This window comes from Bombina bombina, chromosome 4 (genome assembly GCF_027579735.1).
Source record: "Bombina bombina isolate aBomBom1 chromosome 4, aBomBom1.pri, whole genome shotgun sequence".
NCBI lineage: Eukaryota > Metazoa > Chordata > Amphibia > Anura > Bombinatoridae > Bombina > Bombina bombina.
Window position 1 is genome coordinate 135,193,263 of NC_069502.1, and position 25,848 is coordinate 135,219,110.

A 25,848-nucleotide genomic window follows, 5' to 3' on the forward strand; every position below is an offset into this window, starting at 1 on the left:
TTGTAACTTAGGTTAGTTTTTAGTTTACAGCTACATTTCTCTTTATTTTAGCTAGGTAAGCTATTAAATAGTTAATAACTATTTAATAGCTATTGTACCTAGTTAAAATAAATTGAAAGGTACCTGTAAAATAAAAATAAATCCTAAGATAGCTACAATATAATTATTATTTATATTGTAGCTATATTAGGGTTTATTTTATAGGTAAGTATTTAGTTTTAAATAGGATTAACTTAGTTAATAATAGAAATATTATTTAGATTTATTTAATTAATATTTAAGTTGGGGGGGTTTTAGGGTTAGTGTTAGACTTAGGTTTAGGGGTTAATAATTTTATTACAGTGGTGGCGGTGTAGTGGGGGGCAGGATAGGGGTTAATACATTTATTATAGGTGGCGACGGTGTAGGGGGGGCAGGATAGGGGTTAATAAATTTTATATAGGTTGCAGCGGGTTCAGGGAGCGGCGGTTTAGGGGTTAAACTATTTATTTATTTGCGGCGAGGTGCGGGATCAGCAGGATAGGGGTTAATAACTTTATTATAGAGGGCGACGGTATAGGGGGGGCAGGATAGGGGTTACTAGATATAATGTAGGTGGCAGCGGTGTCCGGGAGCGGCGGTTTAGGGGTTGATACATTTATAAGACTTGCGGCGGGGTCTAGGAGCGGCAGTTTAGGGGTTAGTAACTTTATTTAGTTGCGGGGGGCTCCGGGGGCGCCGGTATAGGGGATAGAACAGTGTAGTTTAGTGTGAGTGCTTAGTGACAGGCTAGCAAGAAAGCTGTCAAACAGCCGAAGAGCAGCGAGATCGGATGAGTGATAACTCTCACAGTCCGCTGCTCATCGCCCTGCGGCTTTTTGACAGCTTTACTTGATAACTTAGGCAAATTTTTTTCAGGTTCGCGGCGGAGATGTGAGGCGAGCTTAGGCGGGCGTATTGGGCCGGCGAAGGCAGGAAAGTTGACACGTTGATAACTACCCCCCATAGTGTCTAATCTGAAGATAAGCAAAGAAATCCTTATTATCTAAAAGATACTGTTCTTTCATAGCAGAAAAGGATTTAACTACATATAAATTGAAATCTACAAATTGTACCAACTTAAGAACCCCCAAAGGGGGCCCATTTTTCAAATATCTTGTATGGATTCCTGGAGTAAATTCAGGGTTTCCCCGTGGTAATCTGAAAGGTAGAGATCACATAATTATTACCCAACTTTGCAATTATCCTTTGTCAAGCAAGCAATAAGTGATATATCGAGGTTAGATTTTTGACTGATCTAGGAATGGTTTTAAGATTACAGTGGAGAAGGGCTATAGGTGAGTATGGGTATAGTACATTTTCTTCAAGATCTAACTGGGAGAAGTAATTCGAAGCCCCAAGCCAACCTATGACAAATTTCAAAGAAATTAAACTATAAAGTTCCTGGTCGTGCAGCACCAAACCAACATGTTATTTTCCCACAAATAATGTTTTCAAAGCAATTCTAGAGTTTTTTCCTTGCCATATAAAGTATAATAATGATAAATAGAAATTATGGAGATCTTTTTTTTAAGAATTTTAGGAATATTCTGAATTACATCGAGAATTTTAGGGAAATAAATCATTTTAAACAAAGTAACCCTTCCTGAGAAATTTAGTGCCAAATTTTGCCAGTGGAGCAGATATTCTTTAACCTTCGAAAGTATTTTTATAATGTTTAGGGTGTACCAAGTACCCGGATCTCATGAAATATTGATACCAAGATATGTAAATGAGTGTGTAGCAACTTTAAATGGTATAACTACACTAGAGGGCTGATGTTCCTTGTGCCAAAACAATTAAGATTTTAATGTGTTTACTTTATAACCAGAGAAAGAACTAAACAATTCCACTTCATGTAGAAGTTGCGGTATATTCCTTGAAAGGTTAGAAATATAAACTAAAAGATCATCAGCATAGAGAACAACCTTAACTTCTTTTTTTGCAAATGTTAATACCTTCAACTCTGATGAATAGCTATGGCTAAAAATTCTATGGCTATAATAAATAAAAGAGGTGAAAGCGGACAGCCCTGTCTGGTCCCTTGCTTTAGAGTTATATTTTCTGTTAGCTGGATGTTAATTAATAAAGCTGTTTTGGAAGTATTATAAATATTCTTAACAAAATAGGAGAAGAGCCCTTGTAGACCAAATTTCTGCAAAGAAAGAAATATATGATCGTGTTGCACCGAGTCGAACACTACAGCCCTATCCTCATAGTTTTTAAATGAAGCAGTAGACATAATTTCTTTTGACAGACAATAATCTATTGTGAGAAATAATTATCTAATCTTAGCAGAAGCATTCCTGTCTTTAAGAAAACAAACCTGATCAGAGTGGATTATTTGGGTTAAAGAGCTCTGCAATCTGTTAGCAAGAATAGTATTTACAATTTTATAATCAGAGTTTAATAAGGCTATTGGTCTATAAGAACCCATTTCCAGAGGATTTTTACCTTTCTTTAAGGTCAGAGTAGTCCAGGATGCAGAGAAGGCATCCCAACATGGTGATTTATTTATGAAATAATAATTGAACACATTTTTAAGATAAGGGATATTATTGGGTTTTAACAATTTATAAAATGTATTGGGGAGTAAGTCTGGTCCTGGAGTTTTATGTAAAGATATAGAATCTATGCTGTCCGCAATTTCTTTATCAGTAATAGGGGCATTAATCACATGTAATAAATGTTCTGGACATCTCTGCACCAAAATACTGTCTCAAAATTCTGCTTTATAGTCTAGATTAGGCTCTTTATATAAATACAAATTCTAGTAGTATAAGGTAAAAGGAGATAGGATCTGTTTACAGTCATTTTGAATCTTATTATATACTTGAATCGCTTCAATACCTTGAGAGCTAGAGGAATTATTAATAATCCTGGCCAAAGGTTTGCCCGACTTGTTGCCGTATCTATAATATTTAGCCTGCATTTTTAATTCAATCAATGTTGTAGAGTGAAGAAGTAAAGTATCTCGTTCTTTCTTAGCATTCAGATATTTTACCCAATTTTCAATAGAGGAATTTAAAAGATAGGCATTATGTATTAACTAAACAATTTATGGTTTCTTTCTCTCTCTTCCAAAGCCTCTTCAGATTGATCATGAAAGAGATTATATGCAAATCAACAATCTCATATTTAAAGAGTTTTCCAAGCAAAATAGCCACACCTCTTTTCCTTGCTAGTGAAGGAGAAACAATCACCTCACCTACCCAATGAGACTTAAGTTTTAAACCTTCTTCTAATGATAAGTGAGTTTACTGAAGGAAAGCTATGTCAGTGTGTCATTTCTTTAAATGACAAAGAATGTCCTTCCTTTTAATGGGGGAAGTAATACCCTCTATGTTCCAAGATGATATAATAAGCTTCCTCTCTTAGTTTATAGAGCCATGGAATATGCCAAAGAGAGAGAGAGAGAGAGGGGAAGAGACGAAAAAAAAACAAAAAAAAACCCGCCACAAGAACCATGAGAAAACAAAAACCCAATTGAACCCCATTGGGACAAGTCTGAAGGCAATTAACAAGATTCTCTTTTGGATTTAAAAAACTGTTCAGCTTCTGTTGCATTATCAAAAATATATATTGTGTTATCATCAGAGACTTTAGTTGAAATAATTTTTTTATTAAGGATTCACAACAGAAATGCAACACCGTCACAATGTATAACAATACAATAAAATATGTTACTATTCATTTGAGTACAGTGATACAATTTGTCTTTGTAGAATATACTTTTCCCGTTTGTTTTAGTTACATATTTAACCCCTCCAACAAATGAACAACTTCCCCACCCAACTTACCCACCCATCTCCCTGAACATAAGACCACTTAACTTGGTCTAACTTCTATCTGTGAACTTTTTCCGTCAAGCAGTGTCGCCTTTATGGAAGCTATTAAAGCATATTTCTCTTAGCTTAAAAATGTTTCCGAAGAACTAGCTCAAACATTTCCCCCTATACATGTCTTTTCATTATCCAGTGGATCCAAATATTTTGAAAGCTTGCAGAGGTACCTTGCATCCATGCTGCTGATTCAAACATCTTGTAAATATTCTCAATTTTTTCAAGTATTTCATTCCATTCCAGTGTACCCTCTTTCCATTTTCTAGCTATGCATAATCTAGTAGCTGTGCATACTATATTAACCCATTTGTTAGTGGCCGAATTTAGTGATTCTAGTGGAATGTGGAGCAAAGCTTTAGCGGCTGAGAGTGTGAATGAGTCATCTAATGTGTTCTTGATCAAATGGGATAGTTTAACCCATATGGGTCTAATCTTCGGGCAAGTAAGTACCTAACCCTGAGCAGCCTCGGTAGCATAATCTATTATTTTGTGGGGTATAATGTGAAGTTTTTAATGGTGTGAGGTACCATCTGTATGCCGTTTTTATTGTGTTTTCAACGAGGTCAGCCCCTACTAGACTTTTGCTCAGCGAGAAGAATATTTGTTCCCATTCCTCATCATTATATGTTATATCTAGATCATGTTCCCATAGAATGTGTAGCTTTTGTTTTTTGAGGTTTTTCGCTTTTTGAAGAGCTAGGTATAATTTTGAAATCATTTTTTTGTTTCTACCTGGTGATAAAATGATTTGCTCCAGGATGGTGTTAGGGCTGGAGGGAGTGTTTTGCCTATATTTATGTATCGTGTGTGATATTTGGTGATACAAGAACCAATGCAATGTATTGGGGCTAATTTTGTCTCTTAGTTGAAGGTAAGTCAGTATTTTCCCTTTGTCCAAGAAGTCCGCCACCCGGTAAAGACCTTTGTTTTCCCATTTAGTTAGTTGTTTTCGAAATTCTAGTGGTAGCAACAGACCCAGTGGTAAAATGGTTGTAAGTGGTGAGATTAGTTTCAGTGTTTTAGTCAGTGAACTCCATATTATTTTAGTGTATTCCGTGGTTTTGAGTTTGGCCAAAGGTTGAAGTTTAGTATTTGTGTGTGACCAAAGAATTTCTCCTGGATTGCTATAACCTCCAATTTCCGCTTCAATATTTGGCCAAGTCATGTTGCAACAGTCTTTCCCTAGTAGTGTGCTTTGTGCTAATCTAGCAGCCTGGTAATAGTCGCGTAAATTAGGTACCCCTATTCCCCCTAGTTGTTTATGCAATTTTAATAAATTAGCGGGTATTCTAGTTGTTTTGTGGCCTCGAATAAATCTGAGGAACTCAGTCTGTAGGTCATCTAAATCTTTTAGTGGTATCCTAATAGGGAGGGCTCTAAACAGGTACAACAATCGAGGCAGAACATTCATTTTAATTGCTGCTTGTCTTCCCACCCAAGAGAAACCTCCCTTTCTCCATTTATTTAGATCAGTCCTTATATTTTTGATGATCGGTGTATAATTTGCTTTATACAGAGTATCCAGGGTGTCAGTGATATATATTCCCAAATATTTAATAGCGTGGTTGGCCTATTTAAAGTCGAAATTAGTTTCTATTAGTTTCCGTGTTTGAGCTGGAAGCAGTAGGGGGAGTGCCTCACACTTATCAGAATTTATTTTGAAGCCAGAAATCCGAGAAAAATCGTCTAATACCTTATAAAGATTGGGTAGAGAAAGCATGGGTTTAGAAAGTGTTAGCAGGATGTCATCTGCGAATAATGATAGTTTAAATTCCCCTTTGTTCAATCTAACACCATGGATATCTTTTGAATTCCGAATGCATGCTGCCAAGGGTTCCACGCAAAGCGCAAATAAGAGTGGTGAAAGGGGGCATCCCTGGCGTGTACCATTTAAGATTTGGATCGGTCTAGATTGATAACCCGCCGCTCTGATTGTAGCTTTTGGGTTAGAATATATATTTTTAACCGCCCCTATAAATTTGTCACCAAATCCCAAGTGCTCTAAGACCTCCATCATATATTTCCAATCTACCCTATCAAACGCCTTCTCTGCGTCCAAGGAAAGGAGCAGAGAAGGCGTTTTTGTTTCTTTCAAATATTCGACCAGGGCTACTGTGCGGCGGACATTATCCGGTGCTTCACGGTCTTTAATAAAGCCCACCTGATCAGGATGGATTACTGAGGGTAAAAGATGTTTAAGTCTGTTTGCCAAGATCTTGATTGATCAATGAGATTGGTCTGTAATTTGAAGTTATTTTGGGGTCTTTCCCCGGTTTGGGGATTACAATAATTTTCGCCTGAAGAAGTTCCGAGGGGATTGGAGTACCACTTAGAGCATCATTGCAAAACTTATGCAGATGGGAGCACAAATCTGTTTTAAATAATTTAAAGTAATCTCCAGAAAACCCATCCGGTCCCGCTGCTTTACCTATCTTGAGCTCTTTGATAGCGGAAGCTATTTCTGTCATTGTGATCTCTGCATCTAGGGTTTTTGCATCTTGTTCGTCTAATCTCGGGAGTTTTGCTGATTCGAGGAGTGTTTGTCTGAGTTGTGCTGTCTGTGGTGAATGTGAAACCTTCCTTCCGTCATAAAGGGCCTCATAGTATTGGGCAAAGCATTCTACAATCTCTCGTGGGTGGGAAGTCAAAGCACCGTCTGGTTTTTGTAATTGTGTGATTGTGAAGGATTGAGTTTTCTCTCTTAATTTATTGGCTAGAAATCTATCTGGTTTGTTTGCGTGCAGGAAATAGTATGTTTTCAGTTTGCTAATAGCTCTCATGGAGTTGTCGGTTAATATTTTATTGAGTTCTTTTCTTTTATTGGTCAGTGTGGTCAAAGTCTGATTGGACAGTGTGAGTCTGTGAGTCTTTTCTAATTCTTCTATTTCCTGCTGTAGCGTTGCTGTTACTAGTCTGGTCTTCTTAAGGAACATGTTTTTCTCTTTTATGAGCAAACCCCTAATGTAAGGTTTGTGGGCAGCCCAAGTTATTACTGGTTTGATTGAAGGAGCAACGTTAAAACTCCAATATTCTTTAAGACTATTGAGGATTCTATTGAATATATCTGGTTGTTTCAATAGTGTGGGGTCATATGTCCATGATTTCTGTCTGTGTACATCAGTGAGGCTCTTCAATTGTATTTGAATGATTGAGTGATCTGACCAAACTGATGCATGGATAGATGAGGAGACCAGACTAGGTAGCATTATCTGACTAATAAAAATGTAATCGAGTTTAGTATAAATTTTATGAGCAGGTGAGTAATACGTATGATCAGACGTCTGGCCATATAATGAAGTCCAAGAGTCAATCACGTTGTGTGATTCTAGGGTTTCTCTAATGACTTTAGTAATAGAGTTTAATCTACACTGTTTGTTTGTCAGTTTGGCAGTGTTGGTTTCCTTTAGTATCTTTAGATTTACATTGAAGTCTCCTGCCACAATCATTAAGGTCTGAGACCACTGTGTTAATAGGTGTGAGAGTTTAGTGAAGAAGGTATGTTGTTGCTCGTTAGGCGCATAAATGTTGCAAAGTGTTATCTGAGTGTCTTGAATGGTACCTCTCACAATGAGGTATCTACCCTCTTTGTCTTTTATCACCTCTTCTTTAGTGAATGGGAGGGAGTTGTGCAGGAGGATTGTTACACCTCTTTTTTTCGTGTCTGTTGTGGAGTGAAAATGTTGCGTATAGTGTCTACTCCAGTGTTTAGGGATTTGGTTATGTGTAAAGTGAGTTTCTTGAAGAAAAATAATTTTAGCGTTCATATTGCTATATTGGGTGAGTGCTATCTTTCTCTTTGCATTGGTATTAAGACCCCTGACGTTATGTGAGATTATCTGTATCTTAGGATCCATTTACCAATTACCACCACCCTGTCCCCTCGTACCTGAATATTACACCTGACATTAATTTGAAGGTTGTCTGACCTTGTCTTCAGGCCTTCTATGGTATGGAGAAACTTTCTGGACCTCTGCTCGACGGAATTAGTAAAGAAAAAACAAAACCAAACATTAAACAAATTCAAGTAAATAAATAATAAGGAACATAGTACAACAATTGTGAGTAGTGATGAATTTGCAATTCCCTAACTATCTGCAAATCACAGCACAGTATGTTGTTATATATATATAATTAAGCAATCATGAAATGTATAAACTTGATTATAAAGTGACCCATCTATAGATGTTTGTATAGTACATCTATTGGCCTGGACTAGAAGATAGTATGGAGGGAGTAAGGCTTAAAATTAGCTAGACAAATAGTGCTTTAACCCCCAACCTCTTCTTGGTAGATTATCTAAGTTGTTGGTTGGATATATCTGCTAGAGTCTCAAGTCCCACAAAAGTTTCATTCGTCTAGAAGCAGGCAAAGACATAGTTACCACATCAAGGTATTAAATATCTTTCAGAGTCTCCAGAGACTCTCAACTCTTCTGTTTTCTTTTGGAGACTTTAGTCCAGCGATTCGGTTGATTTGATCCGCCTGGGTTCTGTGAGCGGATTTTAATATTGTCTTGAGAGCTGTCTGGAATTTCTGGACAGTCTAATTTTAAACGTTGACAAATCTCTGGAATGTCCTGCTTCTCTCTAATGGAGATGGTGCTGCCCTCATGTTGTATGAATAGGGCGAAGGGGAAACCCCACCTGTACAAAATCTGATTTCTCCTCAGTAGTTGAGTCAGTGGGCGAAGGGCAAATCTCTTCTGAAGGGTCTTAATACAAAGGTCCTGGAAGAATTGAATGATTGTTCCTTGATACTTGAATGTTGGATTCTTTCTAGACGCCGCCATGACCTCTTCTTTTTCTTGGAATCGGAGGAATTTGACTATCACATCTCTGGGGGGATCAGAGTCTTTGGGTTTAGGTCTAAGAGCTCTATGAGCTCTCTCAATCTGAAATTTCCCTTCTTCTGATGAGCCTGTAATATTTTGAAATAGGTGTATCAGATAATTACGAAGTTCTGATGGTATGATTGTTTCTGGTATTCCTTTCAAACGAATGTTGCACCTCCGACTCCTATTCTCCAAATCCTGCAGTTTGTCATTAATATCTGTTAATTCCCGCTGATGATCAGCTAGATGTTGATTGATAGATGTGATGTCTTCTTTTACTGTCTCTTCATTTTCTTCAAGGGTTTCCAGCCTAGTCCCCAATTCTGTTATGTCATGCTTGATTTCAGTAAGGCTGTTTGTGACAGTGTTTTGGAGTGCATCCATCTTTGCCCACATTTTGTCAAATATGTTAGTAATATCTTGTTTGCAGACGAGATTCTGTATATCCTTTAAAGTTACAGGGGTGTCCACATTTTCTATGGAAGTAGTTTCAGTGTCTTCCTCCATCTCATCCTCAGTGATATTACCATTCTTTTCTGGAGGCTTTTCTCCTCTGTGGCTTTTAAGAAAAATGTCAGCTACTGCAGGTTTGCTTATGGACCCTGTTTTACTCTGTCTTCTGACTGACATTTTGTAATTTGTTGACTGTTAAAACAGGTTATGTAGCTACTAATAAGGGGTGCAGTCTGTGACCTATGAAGTGCAGTGATTAAAAATTTGCTCTGAAACCCCTTAGCTTGAATGGATGGTTTCTTAACAGGTAGCTAAATTAGGCACATTAAGTTTTATTTCTCGCTTATCAAGCTGTTACATTAGAGCTATCCAGAGATTAAGTCAGATTATATATCGTCCCATTTATCTATGTACTGCTCATTCTTTTTGTATATGACCTTTTAGTAAAGGGTGACATTTAAAGTAGTTTATTATTCCTACTGAGTGGCACACTCTGCTCTCTCTTCTCAAATGTGGTGGAGCATTTTAGTAGTGAACTAGTATTCTTGCTTGCATTACTTTTATCTGTACTTTAGGTGACTGTGTTCAGCAAAATTAACTGTATCGGTTGCCACGTGGGAGCCCCACATAGATAATGTATTTTATTACATGCTTCTGTATCCACTTTTCTAAAGCTGATGTATGTGTCCTTTACAACCCTGACTAGCTTGTCGAGCCGTTTACCTTCTGCCTGATTGTTCCGTGCCCGATTCCCGGTGATAGGGGCTTTACCCCTGGGTTTCTGCTTAATCCGCCATTACTCGGCGCGTGTCGGGTCTTTTGGCTCCCTGTCAGCTGTTGTATTTTACATCGAATGACAAAATTGGCAGCAGTGAATTACTATGTGAGTTAGTTCTCTTATGTATTGATGTTTAACTTTACTTTGTGCCCCTTAAATTAGCATTGAGGGCTGTTACAGTTGCCACGTGGAAGCACCGTTAAGATGGTGGCTCCTTACAAGTTTCTATCCCCACCGATCAGAAGCGGTCATATGTTGCTGGCCTCCCCTGTAATGGTTGCTGATCTGTATGTTTTTATTTAGTTGCACCGTGGAGGGCTTACCATTACCAGGGCTTCACTTCCAGTGTCCTGTTAAGTCTGCCATAGTTCGGTATGAAACGGATGTGTCAGTTCTCTGTCAGATTTTGCATATCACGCAGTTTGTCCAGCAATAAAGCACCGGACCGTTTCAGCAGAAGTCCAGTGAAAGTTGAGGGTCTCTTGATAAAGATTAGATTGCTAATATTCCATTTGTTGTGCTAAGTGATCACGGAGCTCTAGGAAGATGCGTCCTCCATTGAGCTTGCCTAGGCTCCGCCCCCTATCATCAGAGACTTTAAAGGGACATGAAACCCAAATATTTTCTTTCACGATTCAGAAAGAGCATGCAATTTTAAACAACTTTCAAATTTACTTCTATTATTTAATTTGCTTCCTCTTGTTATCCTTTGCTGGAAGGTTTATCTATTTAGGCTCAGGAGCAGCTAAGAACTTAGATTCTATCTGCTGATTGGTGGATGCATACATGTACCGATTGTCATTGGCTCACCCATGTGTTCAGTTAGAAACCAGCAGTGCATTGCTGCTCCTTCAACAAATTATACCAAGTGAATGATGCAAATTTGATAATAGAAGTAAATTGGAAAGTTGTTTAAACTGGTATGTTCTACCTAAATCATGAAAAACAAATTTGGGGTTTCATGTCCCTTTAAGCTTGGCAGGATAAATAACTGTAGCCCTAATTCCTTCTTTTAACATTTTGCTGCAAATAGGAGAAAGCTCATTTCCTTTGGTTTCATACGAGAAATCTTGAAATATTTTAATCTGAGCATTTTCTAATTGAACAAATTTTTTTTGTGAAAATGTTGAAGAATAAGTATTTTCTCCTGAAAAGTTAAAATTTTAGCAACAACTGGCCTAGGTCTGTTACTCCCATCACTGTTAGAAAATATTCTGCCCACTCTGTGTGCTCTTTCCACAATGATCGTAATCGAAGATGAGGGCATCTCCAGCAGGGAGGGGAGTGTTACAGATACAAATTTTATTAAATCTTCATACTCCTTTGATTTAGGAATTCCAACTAGCCTGATATTATTAATTCTACTGCGGTTTTCAAGGTCTTCTAATTTTGTTTGCAATTTTAGGGTCAAAGTTTGATTATCTGCCAGGTGAGTTTTCTGTAAGACATTAATATCCTCCAGGTCAGACACCCGTTGCTCTAATTCTGATACTTGAGTAGTGTATTCTCTAACCTCCTGTCTAAGGGAGGATATCTCTGATTTAAATTCTGTCTTTAAAGAATCAAAGTAAGGTGATAAGGATTCAATAATATCTTTAACTAAAAGTTGTCTAAGTAAAGGGTCATTTGATGTGGATAGAGTAGTATCAGACTGAACTTCAACTAAGGTCTCTGCTGGTTGTTTATTTTTCTTATCTCTTTTAGTAGCCATTATTGGAGATTTTACTCTAGCCTGTGAGGTAGGGGAAATACATTTCTCCATAAAAAAATCATTTAAATACTAGAGAATGATAAGACCCTTTATAAGTAAAATCAATTAGTATGGGAAAAAACAATGTTTAGTTTAATATCTACTGGAAGACAAAACTGAAATATGCTTCTGGCTTACATAAACTCCAAAAATTATCTACCTAATTAGACTTATAGGTTGTTTAAAAAATATTAGAGCCACAATAGATATTACAATAATCTTCTAATCTTATATAAGATAAACCGTGATGATCAATGTAACTTGTAAATCAAATATAACATAAAAAATATATATGACCAGAACTAATTTTATAAAATAAAAAATGAGATTCACCCATATGTAGAATAGGTAAACCAGGTGACAGATATCCAATAAATACGGAATATCTACACAGGAATTAGGGCCAAGAATGGAAAAACAAGGATGGCGATTTGTATAATTTCTAATAGATATAATTTATGCAGAGTTGCAAAGAATCTTTATATCCTAAATAATACAAAATGGCAATCCATGTGGCTATTGAGCCCAGTTAAGCCAGCAAATATATATCAGGAGACACAAATATAATGAGATTTTCAAGCTAAGAGTTCACCCACTCCTCTGTATAAATTCGTATTAAAGTATAAATTAATCATTTCAGCAGAGTACGGTCAAGCAAATGTGGGTTATCATAATTCAGTTGTTTTTTTCACTGGGGTGACACAGCTGGGGTGAAGAGAAAGATATAGAAACCTGAACAAGTCATACCCGTATACCCCAGACAGCAGGAACTATTGAAAGTATCACACCCAGACTCTTTACCAAGCATGTATAAAAGTCACAAGTAAAGTAAATTTTTTAAACAGGAGAAGTGAAGAACATTTTCAATTAGGTATTTTTATTTAAAATGAACCCGGCAAGTGTAAAGTCACATTAAGTGTATGGGTATCTTCACTGGGGTAACAGATCTGATAAAAAACAAAGATAAGAACTTATGCAGTCTTGCAAAAAAAATTCCTTTACTTGTATAAAATGAGCAACAGAGGGCATTGTAACTCCTACACCCAGACTATTTTACCCAACATACATAAAAGTCACTCTTTAAGGTAAATAGTTTTCCGTGTCAAAAAAACAGGGTTTTCCAGAGCAACATGAAATTATAACTTCACCTGAGTTGGTGTCTTCACTGGGGTTAGGGTAACGCCGGTAAATGTGTGGCTACAGAATATAAATTCAAGGAGTAAAAGCCAAAATCAATGTTCCCCCAAATACACCTCAAACTCCCAGACTCAAATACATAACAACAGGGCTTACCTCCTCAGCAGGTGTAAAGTCACTTTAAAGGGACACTGAACCCAATTTTTTTCTTTTGTGATTCAGATAGAGCATGACATTTTAAGCATCTTTCTAATTTACTCCTATTATCACATTTTTCTTCATTCTCTTGGTATCTTTATTTGAAATGCAAGAATGTAAGTTTAGATGCCAGACCATTTTTGGTGAACAACCTGGGTTGTCCTTGCTGATTGGTGGATAAATTCATCCACCAATAAAATAAAAAAGTGCTGTCCAGAGTACTGAGCCTAAAAAAAAAGCTTAGATGACTTATTTTTCAAATAAAGATAGCAAGAGAACGAAGTAAAATTAAAAATAGGAGTAAATTAGAAAGTTGCTTAGTATTGCATGCTCTATCTGAATCATGAAAGAAAAAAGTTGGGTCCAGTGTCCCTTTAAGTGTTTGGGTATTGTCACTGGGGTAACAGGCCCAATGAAAAAGCAGAAATAAGAACTTATGCAGTCCTGCAAAAATTTTCCTTTACTCGTATGAAATGAGCAATAGAGGGCATTATAACTCCTACACCCAGACTATTTTACCAAGCATACATAAAAGTCACTGTTTAATGTAGGTAGTTTTCCATCTCAGATAACAAGGTTTTCCAAAACAACACAAAATTGAGAGTTCACATGGGTTGGTGTCTGGGGTTAGTGTGACAACGGCAAATGTATGGCTACAAAATATAAATTCAAAAAGTAAAAGCCAAAAATCGATGTGCCCAAATACACCTCAACCTCCCAGACTCAAATACTCCTCATTCAGCCTCATGAATCCTGCTTTAACTTCAGATACCCAGATTTGGAAGCGAGCCCAAAGAACAAGCCCTCCCCTTGTACCATAGGGGTATCAGTCAACGCTGTTCCCCAGCGTATTCAGCGCGAGTGGAAGGCGCTTCAGAGGTGAAGCGGGTAAATACGTGTCCGGTCGGCTTTTCTCTCCTGCCTCAGCAGGCACCAGGCATTGAGCCCCACGCAAAAGGTACGACCGCATGTAGGTAACTGATACTATTTGCAACACATACAGGAACACACATAGCGTTCGTACTTGCTCCTTAACTCCACCCCCAGTAACCACATAGCCTTGCATATATAGTGGTTGCTGAGCAATGAGGCCTGTCTAGGGATCTGATTTGGGTATGTGGCAAATAAAAGGGCTGCAGAATTATAAGGGCCAATCTGAGGTCTTATGTTAGAATGTGACACAAGGAAGGGCTGCAGGACCATGGGGTCTGATGTGAGGTTTGATGTCTAATTCGAGTATGTGGCATACAAGCAGAAAAACATTTGTTGCCATATTGGTCCCATAGAGAATTTTCCTTTAGTAGATTGTGATACATTTTAATGGACCAACAAAATCAAGGTTGTTCTATTCCAAAAACTTTACAAGACCTCACAGGTCTTCTCTTCAGATGTAGATAATAGCTGTCTGAAAAGGAAAGGGTTAAATATCTTGTAAATGTAATAATAAGAACAAGTTTCCAGGTAACTGGATTAACACAAAGTCAGTGCTTATCCATAGTTTCCCATGAAGGAAGGGATGGAAGCGTAAAAAACAGTTTAGATGTCTAGGATATTTTATAGTTTTAAACCTCCCCATAATGTGTCATAAAGCCTTGATTCAAGTCAGAAAGTCTGGAGTTAAAAAGCTTGATATATTTTAATTCCCATGTCATTCAATCAAAGGTATTTTTAAAATGTCCCTTTAAGATTAATACTTTTAAATCCTTTACCGAATGTCCATGTGTTTACCTACTGGGGGTTCCTGTATTTGGGTGGTGTATGCAGTGTCTATGGTGGTTCATTCTTTTATGCATTGGTTGTTTTGTTTCACCTACAGTATATATTTCATATGAGGGCACTGTTTGAACTGAATTAGATATATTACATTTCTGGATTTGCAGGCATATGACCCTTTTATGAGTACTGGCTTTTGATTTGCTGTCTTTGCCCTGTGCTGTGGTTTGATATTCTGGCATGTAGCATATTTCCTCCTGTTGCAGGGTTTAGTGCCAGGGGGTGTCTGTTTGTTCACCACTCAGTTTTTTCTTGATGAGTAGTCTGTGTAGGTTTAGCAGGATGTTTGTATGATACGATTTGTGGTTCAGTGAATATGTTTCTGATATTCTGATCCTTATTTAATAAAGGTTGCAAATCCTTAACAATTTGTTTGAGTGGTGTTGTTGCTTTGCTGTATGGAGTAACCAGGGGGTTTTCTCTATATATTTAAAATGGTTGTTTCTAGGTATTTTTAAGGCACACTCAGTTTCTCTATCTGTATATATTAATGCTATTGTATTTTAATATCACTCAAGCACAATCAAAAGTGCTTCTATTTGTGCGCTCATAGTACAAGTCCAAAATGATTTGTTATGGCTTGAGCAATAGCCAAGGTGCGCAGGGCTGGACTGAGTCTGTAGAATGCACATGCCCCATTTTTCTCAAAGGGGATACTAGGATACTCCTTCCCCAATATTTCTTTTATAATTAAATTATATTACTTTGCATTAAATAAAAATGCCAGATTGATGTTATTTAGGCACTCTACAACCCAACTGCATCCATTAATCACCACTTTAAATTGTAGCTTTCCAGCCCAAGCTGCCACAGCCCACCGGGAAATCTCCTGGTATCCTGGTAGGCCAATCCAGCCCTGAAGGTGCGCTAAGGTGAGGGTGTGTAAGTAGTACTTCATGTAGTTCTGTGCTATACTATGAATAATAATTTTTTACCTCATGTCTTAATGTGTAACATTTTATAATGTTATCTTGAATTTAACTCAAACACAATACAAGCGCAATAAGGGAGCATATAGTGCTCCCTGTGCTATCCATTTAAAGTGTAGGGCTTGCTAGAAAAGTTTCAACCATGTTAAGATACGTTGGTTAAAATTGTTTAAACATCCACTTCTTATATCAGTTTGTATGTTATTCTTAGCTCAAGACCAAGTCCAACATAACGTACCCTGTGCTATCGATTGCGCTCCACTTGTTATCTAGCCAATTGATTGTTAGTTATCTACAAATTTTTAGACACTTAAAAAAGCAATATTAAACTAAAAATAAAATGTTTTTTAATGCATATAATACAATATTTTTTGCTTAATAACTAAGCTTGATTGTGTTTTTTAAAACTAACAGTGCACCACCTGTACATGTGTGAGGGCCCAATTATCTAAAGGTCTCTGGGCTTGCAGGATTCTGTAAGAAATATCACCAGTATTTTCACCTGAGTGAAAAACTCGCCAGTACGGAGACAAATCACGCATGTAGGAGTCTCGACTTCACAGCCAGGGCATTGTGTGATAAACGGCTCTCAAATTAAAATTTTAATTTCTAAAATTCTTTGATCATCTTACCTGAACGAAGAACTTTTTAATCAGGCTCAGTGTGTCTTGCATAGATGTGTTCCCTTAATTTTTTAAACAAATAAATGAAATATTTAAATAAAAATTTGTATTAAAATTGTTAAATCACATTCAAAATCATAACTATGTTGCACTTTAAAGAAACATATTTTAACAAAAAAAATTAAAATTAGATTGAAATTACAAAACTATTTAATGGACACATTAGAAATAAAAAAAAATGCACTGCAGAGGCAAAAATTTTTTTACTGTGAAACATTTAGGTCCTACAAATCACAAACTGGAAGATGCACGCAAAAACATACATTTCCATAAGAGAAAAACATATGCATACGAAAATAGACTTCATTACTTACTATGGGAGGCATTTTGCAACTCAGGGACATCCCCTATTTTTATAGAATTTCCAGGGGGCAGCCCCTGAGAGTATATGTGAGGTTTTTCAAGTCCTATTAACAGAATGTTAGATAATCATGGCCCTTGGAGAGAATATTACTGGCTTAAAAGGAAAACACCCATAGCACTGTTGGTAGACAATGACACTCCCTAGATGCAAAAAAGCAACCTTTATATATCACAAGAACATACATCTATTAAATTTTATTTTTTTTAGCTAACCTAGTGCTAGAAACTATATATATATATATATATATATATATATATATATATATATATATATATATATATATATATATATGATAGCAACATCCACTGCACACGGTAATTGACAAATCAAACCATGTTTTCTGTCTGTATAAATAAAGAAATTTATTTTGCTGTCACTTAACACAGTATTCGTAGTATACATAATGCAGCACTTTTTGTAATTTGATTGGTTTAATTAAAGAGGGAGTGTGTTTGCTTACCCTTTAAATAGTGCTGCATTATGGGCAATAGTGCATGATGGTCACTGAAGAAGTTTAATATATATGAAACGCGTTTGACCTGCTGGAATTGCTGAATTGCCTGTTGTAACCGCTTTTGCCAAACAAAGTTACTGAATACAAGACTTTTTATTTCACCTCTTTTGAGCCTTTGTCTTTTATTACCGTTACATGGTTTGATTTGTCAATTACCGTGTGCAGTGGATGTTGCTATCATATTAGTGCAAGCGGTGGTGGATCGTTTTACCACTTGCACCGGATTGACGGAGTTTCCAGGTGTCGTCATCGAGACGTCAGGACCTACTCAAGAGGGGCGGCACCTTACGTGAAGCGCGAGCCGAGGCCACACACAGAACGGGCGTCTGAGCACTCCCATGCTGTTGCTGTATATATATATATATATATATTTATGATGTTATTAATAGTAGCTGTCATTGGGGCTACAATGTGAGAGATATTTTACCTTTTCTTTTTCCTTGGTTTTTAATGTTATATATTTTTCTGTGGTGAAGGGTTGTCACTGTTGTAATCAATTTTTATATGTGTTTAGTATTGTATTTTGTCTATTGTATTGTCCACTTAGATTCCACTTGTATATTTTTTATTTTTTTCAGATCATAATTGTCTTGAAGAAGGCCCACAAATGCGTTGAAACGTCAACATTTAAACTAATGTGAAACACATTTGGAAATAAAATGACACTGTTCTTTGCATCAATACAAGTCCTGTGAGTGCCCTCCTACATCAATACATTTTGATATATATATATATATATGTGTGTGTGTATATATATATATATATATATATATATATATATATATGTTTGTGTGGGTGTCAGGTTCTATGCAACAAATTGACTTTAAAAACAAATGTTCTACATGCTTTAAAATTACTAAATAATCCCAGTCCCATAATCAACCTTAATATGATTAATACTGTACATCAAAAGTTTACTATTTGCAGGTGTCTGTTTTTTATTTAATAAAAATATAATTTAAAAGCTATTACATATTTATCTTGTACAAAACTATGTGGACTTTCCATGTAAAATCCAAGAAGTATCTGTGATGGTGACAGAAATATGTCCAACATCAAGCTGTCTTTCACATTTTCTAGAGGCTTAAAAAAAACTCATGTGTCAGTAAATGAGGGGATGAAGTGAACGCATGTGAAGGACCAGGAACTCTGTGTGAGATGTTGGCATTGGGCACTGTCCAATGCTAGTCAAGTTCACACCCAAAGATCACACAGCCCAGATGCATATTTTGGAAAGCGACAAGAGAATGTCAATAGCAAAAAAAAAAAAAAAAAAAGCTGGTGAGGCCAAGCAGAGGAAACTGGAAGGATTGAAGAGAGTGCAACCCAAAGAACATAATGAAAATAATTGGTTGTGTTTACTTCAAAATAAATATTTTTATAACCAAATTTAGGAGCAAATGCATTAACAGGTGAGTTTCCACAAAGCCATACAATTAAGGACAACTCTAGCACTAATGTATTTATTGGTTCTCTTTTATACATCATATTTATATTTAGTTTGATAACATAACATATTTGACATAGGAAATAAAACAAATCACATATTTATTTTGATATTTTCTCCAAGAAATCTTCTTTTTTTCCTATTTCATAAACTGAAAGACCCTTTTTTCAAGCTTAAGTTATTGCCCGTAGAGTCAAGGAATGTTACCCACAAGTGACCTTTAAGAATAAACCTGTTTGTTGTTCTGATCTAAACTTGTATACATTAGTCAGAGCCTTTTTTTTTATAAAAGTAAATACAGCTTACCATATTGAGCAAAGCTTTGTATAATTTAAATAGCAAGTGCAGACTTAGATTCTATAAATGCAAGCAATATTTTTGGTCTGAAGCTGAGTTTAGAAAACTTAAGCCGTAAATAAACATATGGTTTTTAGGCAAAGAAATACAAATGTTGTGTCATTTTACAAGACTGAGATTAACAGTGGTTTGGTCATGTCCCAATATACATTTTAGTTGGTATAATAATCCAGATATAGTCATGTACATAGTTATTAATCCAGCAATGTGTTTTTATGCTGTGTATATGAAAGTGTGACATTCAGACACATTAGATAGTTGTGTATATAGCACATCTGCGTACCTCTACACAATAAACCTCAGCAAATAGTGTTTCCAATGGAGCAGGAGCTTCTGGGTAGGGATATGCGAACAAGTTCCACATGGTGGACAAGCAAGTCTTGTCAGGAAAGTTCTTGCTTAACAATAATAATAGTGCCTGTCATGAGATGCAGGACATATGCAGGACACAGCAATGATGGTACAACTCTATTTTATTGCAGAGCATAACAATACACATCTAGTCAGGTTGATTGTACTAAACTAACTGCGACACAGACACCGGACCTAAGCCCCGCCCCCAAACTAGTGACATCACATCCTGCTCTCATCACATTTTCCCCCTTTTCAAAGGCAAAGCATACATTTGCATATAACAAATAACAAGGTACACAAACAGAGTATACCACAACATTTTTGTTTTTTAACATTATATAAACAAATAGGTTAGAAAACATGAACAAATAAATTACATCCTGACTTGGACATCGGGGTAGACTACCCTAGTCCACAGTGACCATGGGATTATTCTGCCCATACTTCCAGTCACTGTTCTAGCTAAAGTCAGTCCCTATATCAGGCCGGAAGTTTCACCACTATTCCGCTTGATGTAACTTTGCATGAACTGTCCTCTGATACAGAAGATGGTGAACAAGAGTCCCCTGGAGGCAAAGATATATCCCCGTTGTGGTCTTGCTGAGGGGAAGGTACCTCTCTTAGAACAGGGGATCCCACCGGCGGTGGTACTGAGGCATCCAGTTCCAGACTCTCAGGTACAGACTGAAGATGTCTTCGGTTACGGCTTGTAACCGTCCCTCCCTCCCGTAAGGACTGTATAAGAACTTGGTTCTTGAGACCGGCCAACTACCGTAGCAGGCGTCTTCCATTTATTCTCATCATCCAGTTTAATTCTGACACTTTGGCCCGCTTTCAGTTCCTGTAAGGGCCTGGCAGAATGTCTCCTGTCGTAGAAGAAACGATAACCCTTTTTGGCCTCTTCATCCCTCCTAAGGACTTTGTCCCGAGGAACAGGGCCAGGAGGCTTGAAGACACCCACTGAGGGTAAAGTGGTGCGAATCTGGTGTCCTAGCATCAGCTGTGCCGGGCTAAACCCGGTGGCTTGAATGGGCGTCGCCCTATATGACAAGAGGGCTAGGTACGGCTCAGATTGCTTTAGAATGAATTTTGTTGTTTGAACTGCCCTTTCAGCCATTCCATTGGCCTGCGGATAATGTGGACTTGACGTGGAATGTACAAAATCATACTCCCTGCTGAAAGCACTGAACTCTGTAGAAGCGAACTGCATACTATTATCACTCACTAGCTCCATTGGAATGCCCCAGCGGGCGAACAAGCTCTTCAGGCGAATGTTAACGGCCTGACTTGTGATATCATTCAGGGGTGCAATCTCCAAATACCTGGAATAGTAGTCGATCACAACAAGGAACTTTTTCCCGTGCAGTTCGCACAAATCAGCAGCTATTTTCTGCCACGGCCCCGCAGGCAGTGGAGTAGACATCAAGGGCTCTCTTCTCTGAGTAGGCCGGCGTTCCCGGCAAAAGGCACATTTAGACACGTGATTTGCAATGTCGGAGCTGATCCCAGGCCACCACACAGCTGTAGTTGCCCTTTCTCTGCACTTTGCAATGCCTAAGTGGCCATTGTGAATCCTGTTTAACATCTCCTTCCTCATGCTGACAGGAATTACAATGCGGTCTTGGAACAGCACCAACCCCTCCAGCTCTGTGAGCTGTGACCTCTCTGGCTGGTAAGCATTTAAAGACATCCAGGCTGCCCGGCTCTCGGGCCAGCCTTCTTTTATGTACCTTATAACTTCTTGCAGATCTGTGTCCAGATATGTCTCTTTCTTTATCTCTTCCAGTTTCCTTGAAGAAATGGACTTAGAGGCCAGAACTGAATCACTTTCACATCCGATTCTGTGGAGGATTCTTCAGCAGCAGCCAGCGGGAGCCTGGATAGTGTATCTGCCACAACCAGTTGTTTCCCCGGCACATGCACTGCCTGAACATTGAACCTGAGCAGTCTCATTAAAAGTCTCTGGCATCTCAAGGGTGTTTTGTCAATGTCATAGGAGTTGATTAGAGGGACTAGCGGTTTGTGGTCAGTTTCCAGACTAAATTTCTCCAAACCCACTAGATAACGCTGAAAGCGCTCACAGGCCCAAACTGCAGCCAGGCACTCTTTCTCTATTTGAGCGTATTTTGACTCCGCAGCCGTCAGTGTGTGGGAACAGTAGGTGATGGGCTGTAGTTTATTCTCATTTAATTGCAGGAGTGCAGCCCCCAACCCATAACTGCTTGCATCGGCACTAACCACAGTCTTTTTTGAAGGGTCGTAGAACTCCAGCACTGGGGCAGACCCCAGCAGGGACTTGGCCTGCAGGAAAGCCTTTTCTTGTGAAGGTCCCCAGACCCAGGCAACGTCTTTCTTAAGCAACTCTGTGATAGGGTGTAAAACTGTTGATAAATCTGGAAGAAACTTGCCCACGTAATTTACAAGGCCCAATATTTGTCTCAGCTCATGTACATCAGAAGGACTTTTCATCTGTTCAATAGCACAAATTTTCTCGGGGTCTGGCTTGATGCCATCCCCGTTGATGATATGCCCAAAGTAGCATAATTCAGTTTTCCTAAAATGACACTTTTCTTTATTCAGCTTCAGCCCAGACTCTTTGATTGCCTGTAGCACACAACTTAAACGCTGATCATGCTCCTCCACTGTAGACCCATACACTAGAATGTCGTCCATGACGACCGCTGTGCCCACGTGGTCACTCAGGAGAGAACTAATTTCCCTTTGAAAGATTTCAGGAGCGGAGGATATCCCAAAGCGGAGTCTGCAGAAGCAGAACCGACCTACCGGTGTGATAAAGGTAGTCAGTTTGCGGCACTTTGGATCCAGGGGGATCTGCCAAAAGCCGCTAGAAGCGTCTAATGTGGAAAAGAACTTCGCCCCAGCCAACTAATGTCGGCAGCACAAATCTCTCTTTCTTCACTGCCTCATTCAACCTTTTCAGGTCCACGCAGATGCGCACCTTTCTGTTTTTCTTTGCAACTGGAAGAATGGGGGCACACCAATCAGTTGCTTCAACAACCTCTTCAATAACTCCCATAGACTTCATGCGCATAAGCTCTTTCTCCACCTGAGGCATGAGCGGGAACGGAATTCTACGAGGAGTAGAAATACTGTATGGGACTGGGTCACTTTTAAGTGCTATACGGACTGGTTTGCAACTCAGTAGGCCCATCTCGCCAAACATATCTTCGGAAATCTCATTCACTCTGGCCACGAGGCCCAAGTCACAGGCTGCTTTTCTGCTCAATAAATTGTTAACACACTGACCTCGAATCACATGCACCCACATGGTGAACTTTCTTTGCTTATACTCACAGATGGCAAGAAATTTCCCCGCACAATCAATGCGGCCACCAGGACTATGGACATTTGTAGTAACCTTCTGGGGCTGTCGAGGCAGTTTCATAAATTCAGCAAAAGACATTACAGTGATATCTGCTCCTGTGTCAATCTTAAAATCAACTTTGTCTCCCATTACAGTAAAAGTAACTTTCCAATCATCCTCTGAGCTTGGCCGTTCCACAATGGACCCCACAAAAGACACTTCCTGACCCTCCTGGTCACTGTCCACCTGCATCTCCTTAATGTATTCAATTTTACACACCACTTCAAAATGGCCCATTCTGTTACATTTTCTGCATCTTTTATCTCTGTCCAGGCATATAACACTCTGATCATAGGCCCGGTAGCACCGTGTGCATCAGGCATGTTGCGCCCATCCACTTCTAGGCCTTTCCAGTACTTTCGATCTACCGCTCACACTGTGCCTTTCACTAGCAGTTTTCCTAGACTGTTGCACTTCATCCACAATACTCTCAGACCTCAGATCAGCACTTTGCTTTTTCACCAGTTCACTCTGGCGGGCCATTCTATTAGCCCCATCTAATGTTAAATCAGGCTCTAACTGCAGCTTCAGTGAGACTTCAGCATCTGCAATTCCAATAATTATTCTGTCTCTGATTTGCTCTTCTTTAGCAACACCAAACTCACAGAATTCAGCTAATTCATACAGGCTGCACACAAATGACTCCACAGATTCTCCCACACGCTGATTACGTTTGTGAAAACAAGCTCTCTCATGAATCACATTTCTTTTGGGCACAAAGTGGGCACTGAGTTTATCCATAACTATATCAAAGTTAAATTCTTCCCCTTCTTGGAAAGTAAAAGCATTGAACACTGGCTCCACATCTTTCCCCATAGAGTATAAAAGAGAATTAACTTGTACATCACCACTCTCCTTGTTCAGTTTGGAAGCGATCCTGAAGCGCTGAAACCGCTGACGCCATGTGGGCCAAGCTGCAGGCTGAGAGAAGTCAAAAGGCTCAGGTGGGGGTAAACTTTGACATCGTCATCATCAGAAACAGAAGCGTAGTCCAGAACTTCTGACACCATGTCATGAGATGCAGGACATATGCAGGACACAGCAATGATGGTACAACTCTATTTTTATTGCAGAGCATAACAATACACATCTAGTCAGGTTGATTGTACTAAACTAACTGCGACACAGACACCGGACCTAAGCCCCGCCCCCAAACTAGTGACATCACATCCTGCTCTCATCACAGTGCCTATATCACGTATATCCTATATAATAAAAGGCTAGGTATGTTTGTCAGATGCAGTCATGCGCAGTAGAGACTGCGCGAGGACAAACATACCTGGCCTTTAGGATCAACTTCAGATCAGATTGGCCGTTGCGGGGGCGTGGTCATGTGGAGAAGGCGTGGCGAGGGGCGTGGCCAGCTGGAGTGCCACGGTGGGGGCTTGACTGGACATGGTCGGCCCGGGAGTGGGCGTGGCCCACCAGGAGTGGGCATGGCCTGAGAGCGACAAAGAGTGGGGAGAGATAGAGGGGGCAAAATAGAGGGGGGAGAGAGAGAAAGAGAGCAAAAGAGAGGGGGATAGAGAGTTAAAGAGAGGGGAGAGAAAGCAAAAGAAAGGGGAGAGAGAGCAAAAGAGAGGGGAGAGAGAACAAAAGAGAGGTCGGGGAGAGAGAAAGAGAGGTTGGGGAGATAGCTAAAGAGAGGGGGGGGAGAGAAATAGAGAGGGAGAGAGAGTTAAAGAGAGGGGGAGAAAGCAAAAGAAAGGGGAGAGAGAGCAAAGGAGAGGGGAGAGAGAGAGCAAAAGAGAGGGGAAGAGAGAGGGGGAGAGAGAGCAAATGAGAGCTGGAGAGAGAGCAAAAGAGAGAAGGGAGAGAGAGCAAAGGAGAGAGGCAAGAGAGAGCAAAGGAGAGATGGGATAGCAAAAGAGAGGGGGGAGAGAGCAAAAGAGAGAGGGGAGAGAGAGCAAAAGAGAGAGGGGGAGAGAGCAAAGGAGAGGGGCAAGAGAGAGCAAAATATGTGGGGGGAGAGAAAGCAAAAGAGGGGGAGAGAGAGTAAAAGAGGGGGGAGAGAGCAAAAGAGAGGGGAGAGAGCAAAAGAAAGGGGGAGAGAGAGAAAGAGAGGGGAATAGAGAGAAAGAGAGGGGGAGAGAGAGCAAAAGAGAGGGGGGAGAGAGCAAAGGAGAGGGGGGAGAGATAGCAAAGGAGAGGGGGGAGAGAGAACAAAGGAGAGGGTGGAGAGAGAGCAAAGGAGAGGGGGGAGGGAGAGCAAAAGAGAGGGGGAGGGAGAGCAAAAGAGAGGGGGGGAGAGAGAGCAAAGTAGAGGGGGGAGAGAGAGCAAAGGAGAGGAGGGAGATAGAGCAAAGGAGAGAGGGGAGAACAAAAGAGAGGGGGAGAGATAGCAAAAGAGAGGGGGAGAGAGAGCAAAAAAGAGAGGGGAGAGAGAGCAAAAGAGGGGGGGGAGAGAGAAAAATAGGTGGGAGGGAGAAAGCAAAGGAGGGGGGAGAGAGAGAGCAAAAGAGAGGGAGGAGATAGCAAAAGAGAGGGGGAGAGAGAGCAAAAGAGAATTGAACAAGGATTGGGCAAGGGGCAAGACACAAGGCAAGTACTTTTGTAATATTATGTTTCATATACCTTTTTGTTTTCTTATGCAATTGCTACTGTAATCCTGTGTCTTATGTGTTTAACTGGTTCCCACTTTTGTAAAAATGCTCAATATATTCATAATCATTTTTGCAACCTCTTGTCTCTATAACAAACTTCATTATTCAATTACTCCTTCTCCCTCTCCACCTGCACTGTTCATTAACCCATCTCTCTTATACTCACCTTACTTTTGTACTCATGAACTTTACCTATTCCTAAACACTCTCTCCCCCCTGCAGCTCGTCTCAAAAACAGTCTCACTACTGCAAATCCGTATCTCATCTCATGTCACTCTCCCTCTTGCTTTTACTTACTGCTGGGGACATCTCCCCTAATCCTGGTCCCCAACCAATGCCTAGCCGTGCACATCCATGTGTACTGTCCCATAGACTCCGAAAACAAAACTCTGCAAACCTTACTCACATTCCTCTTGCATCAAAAGCCACTAC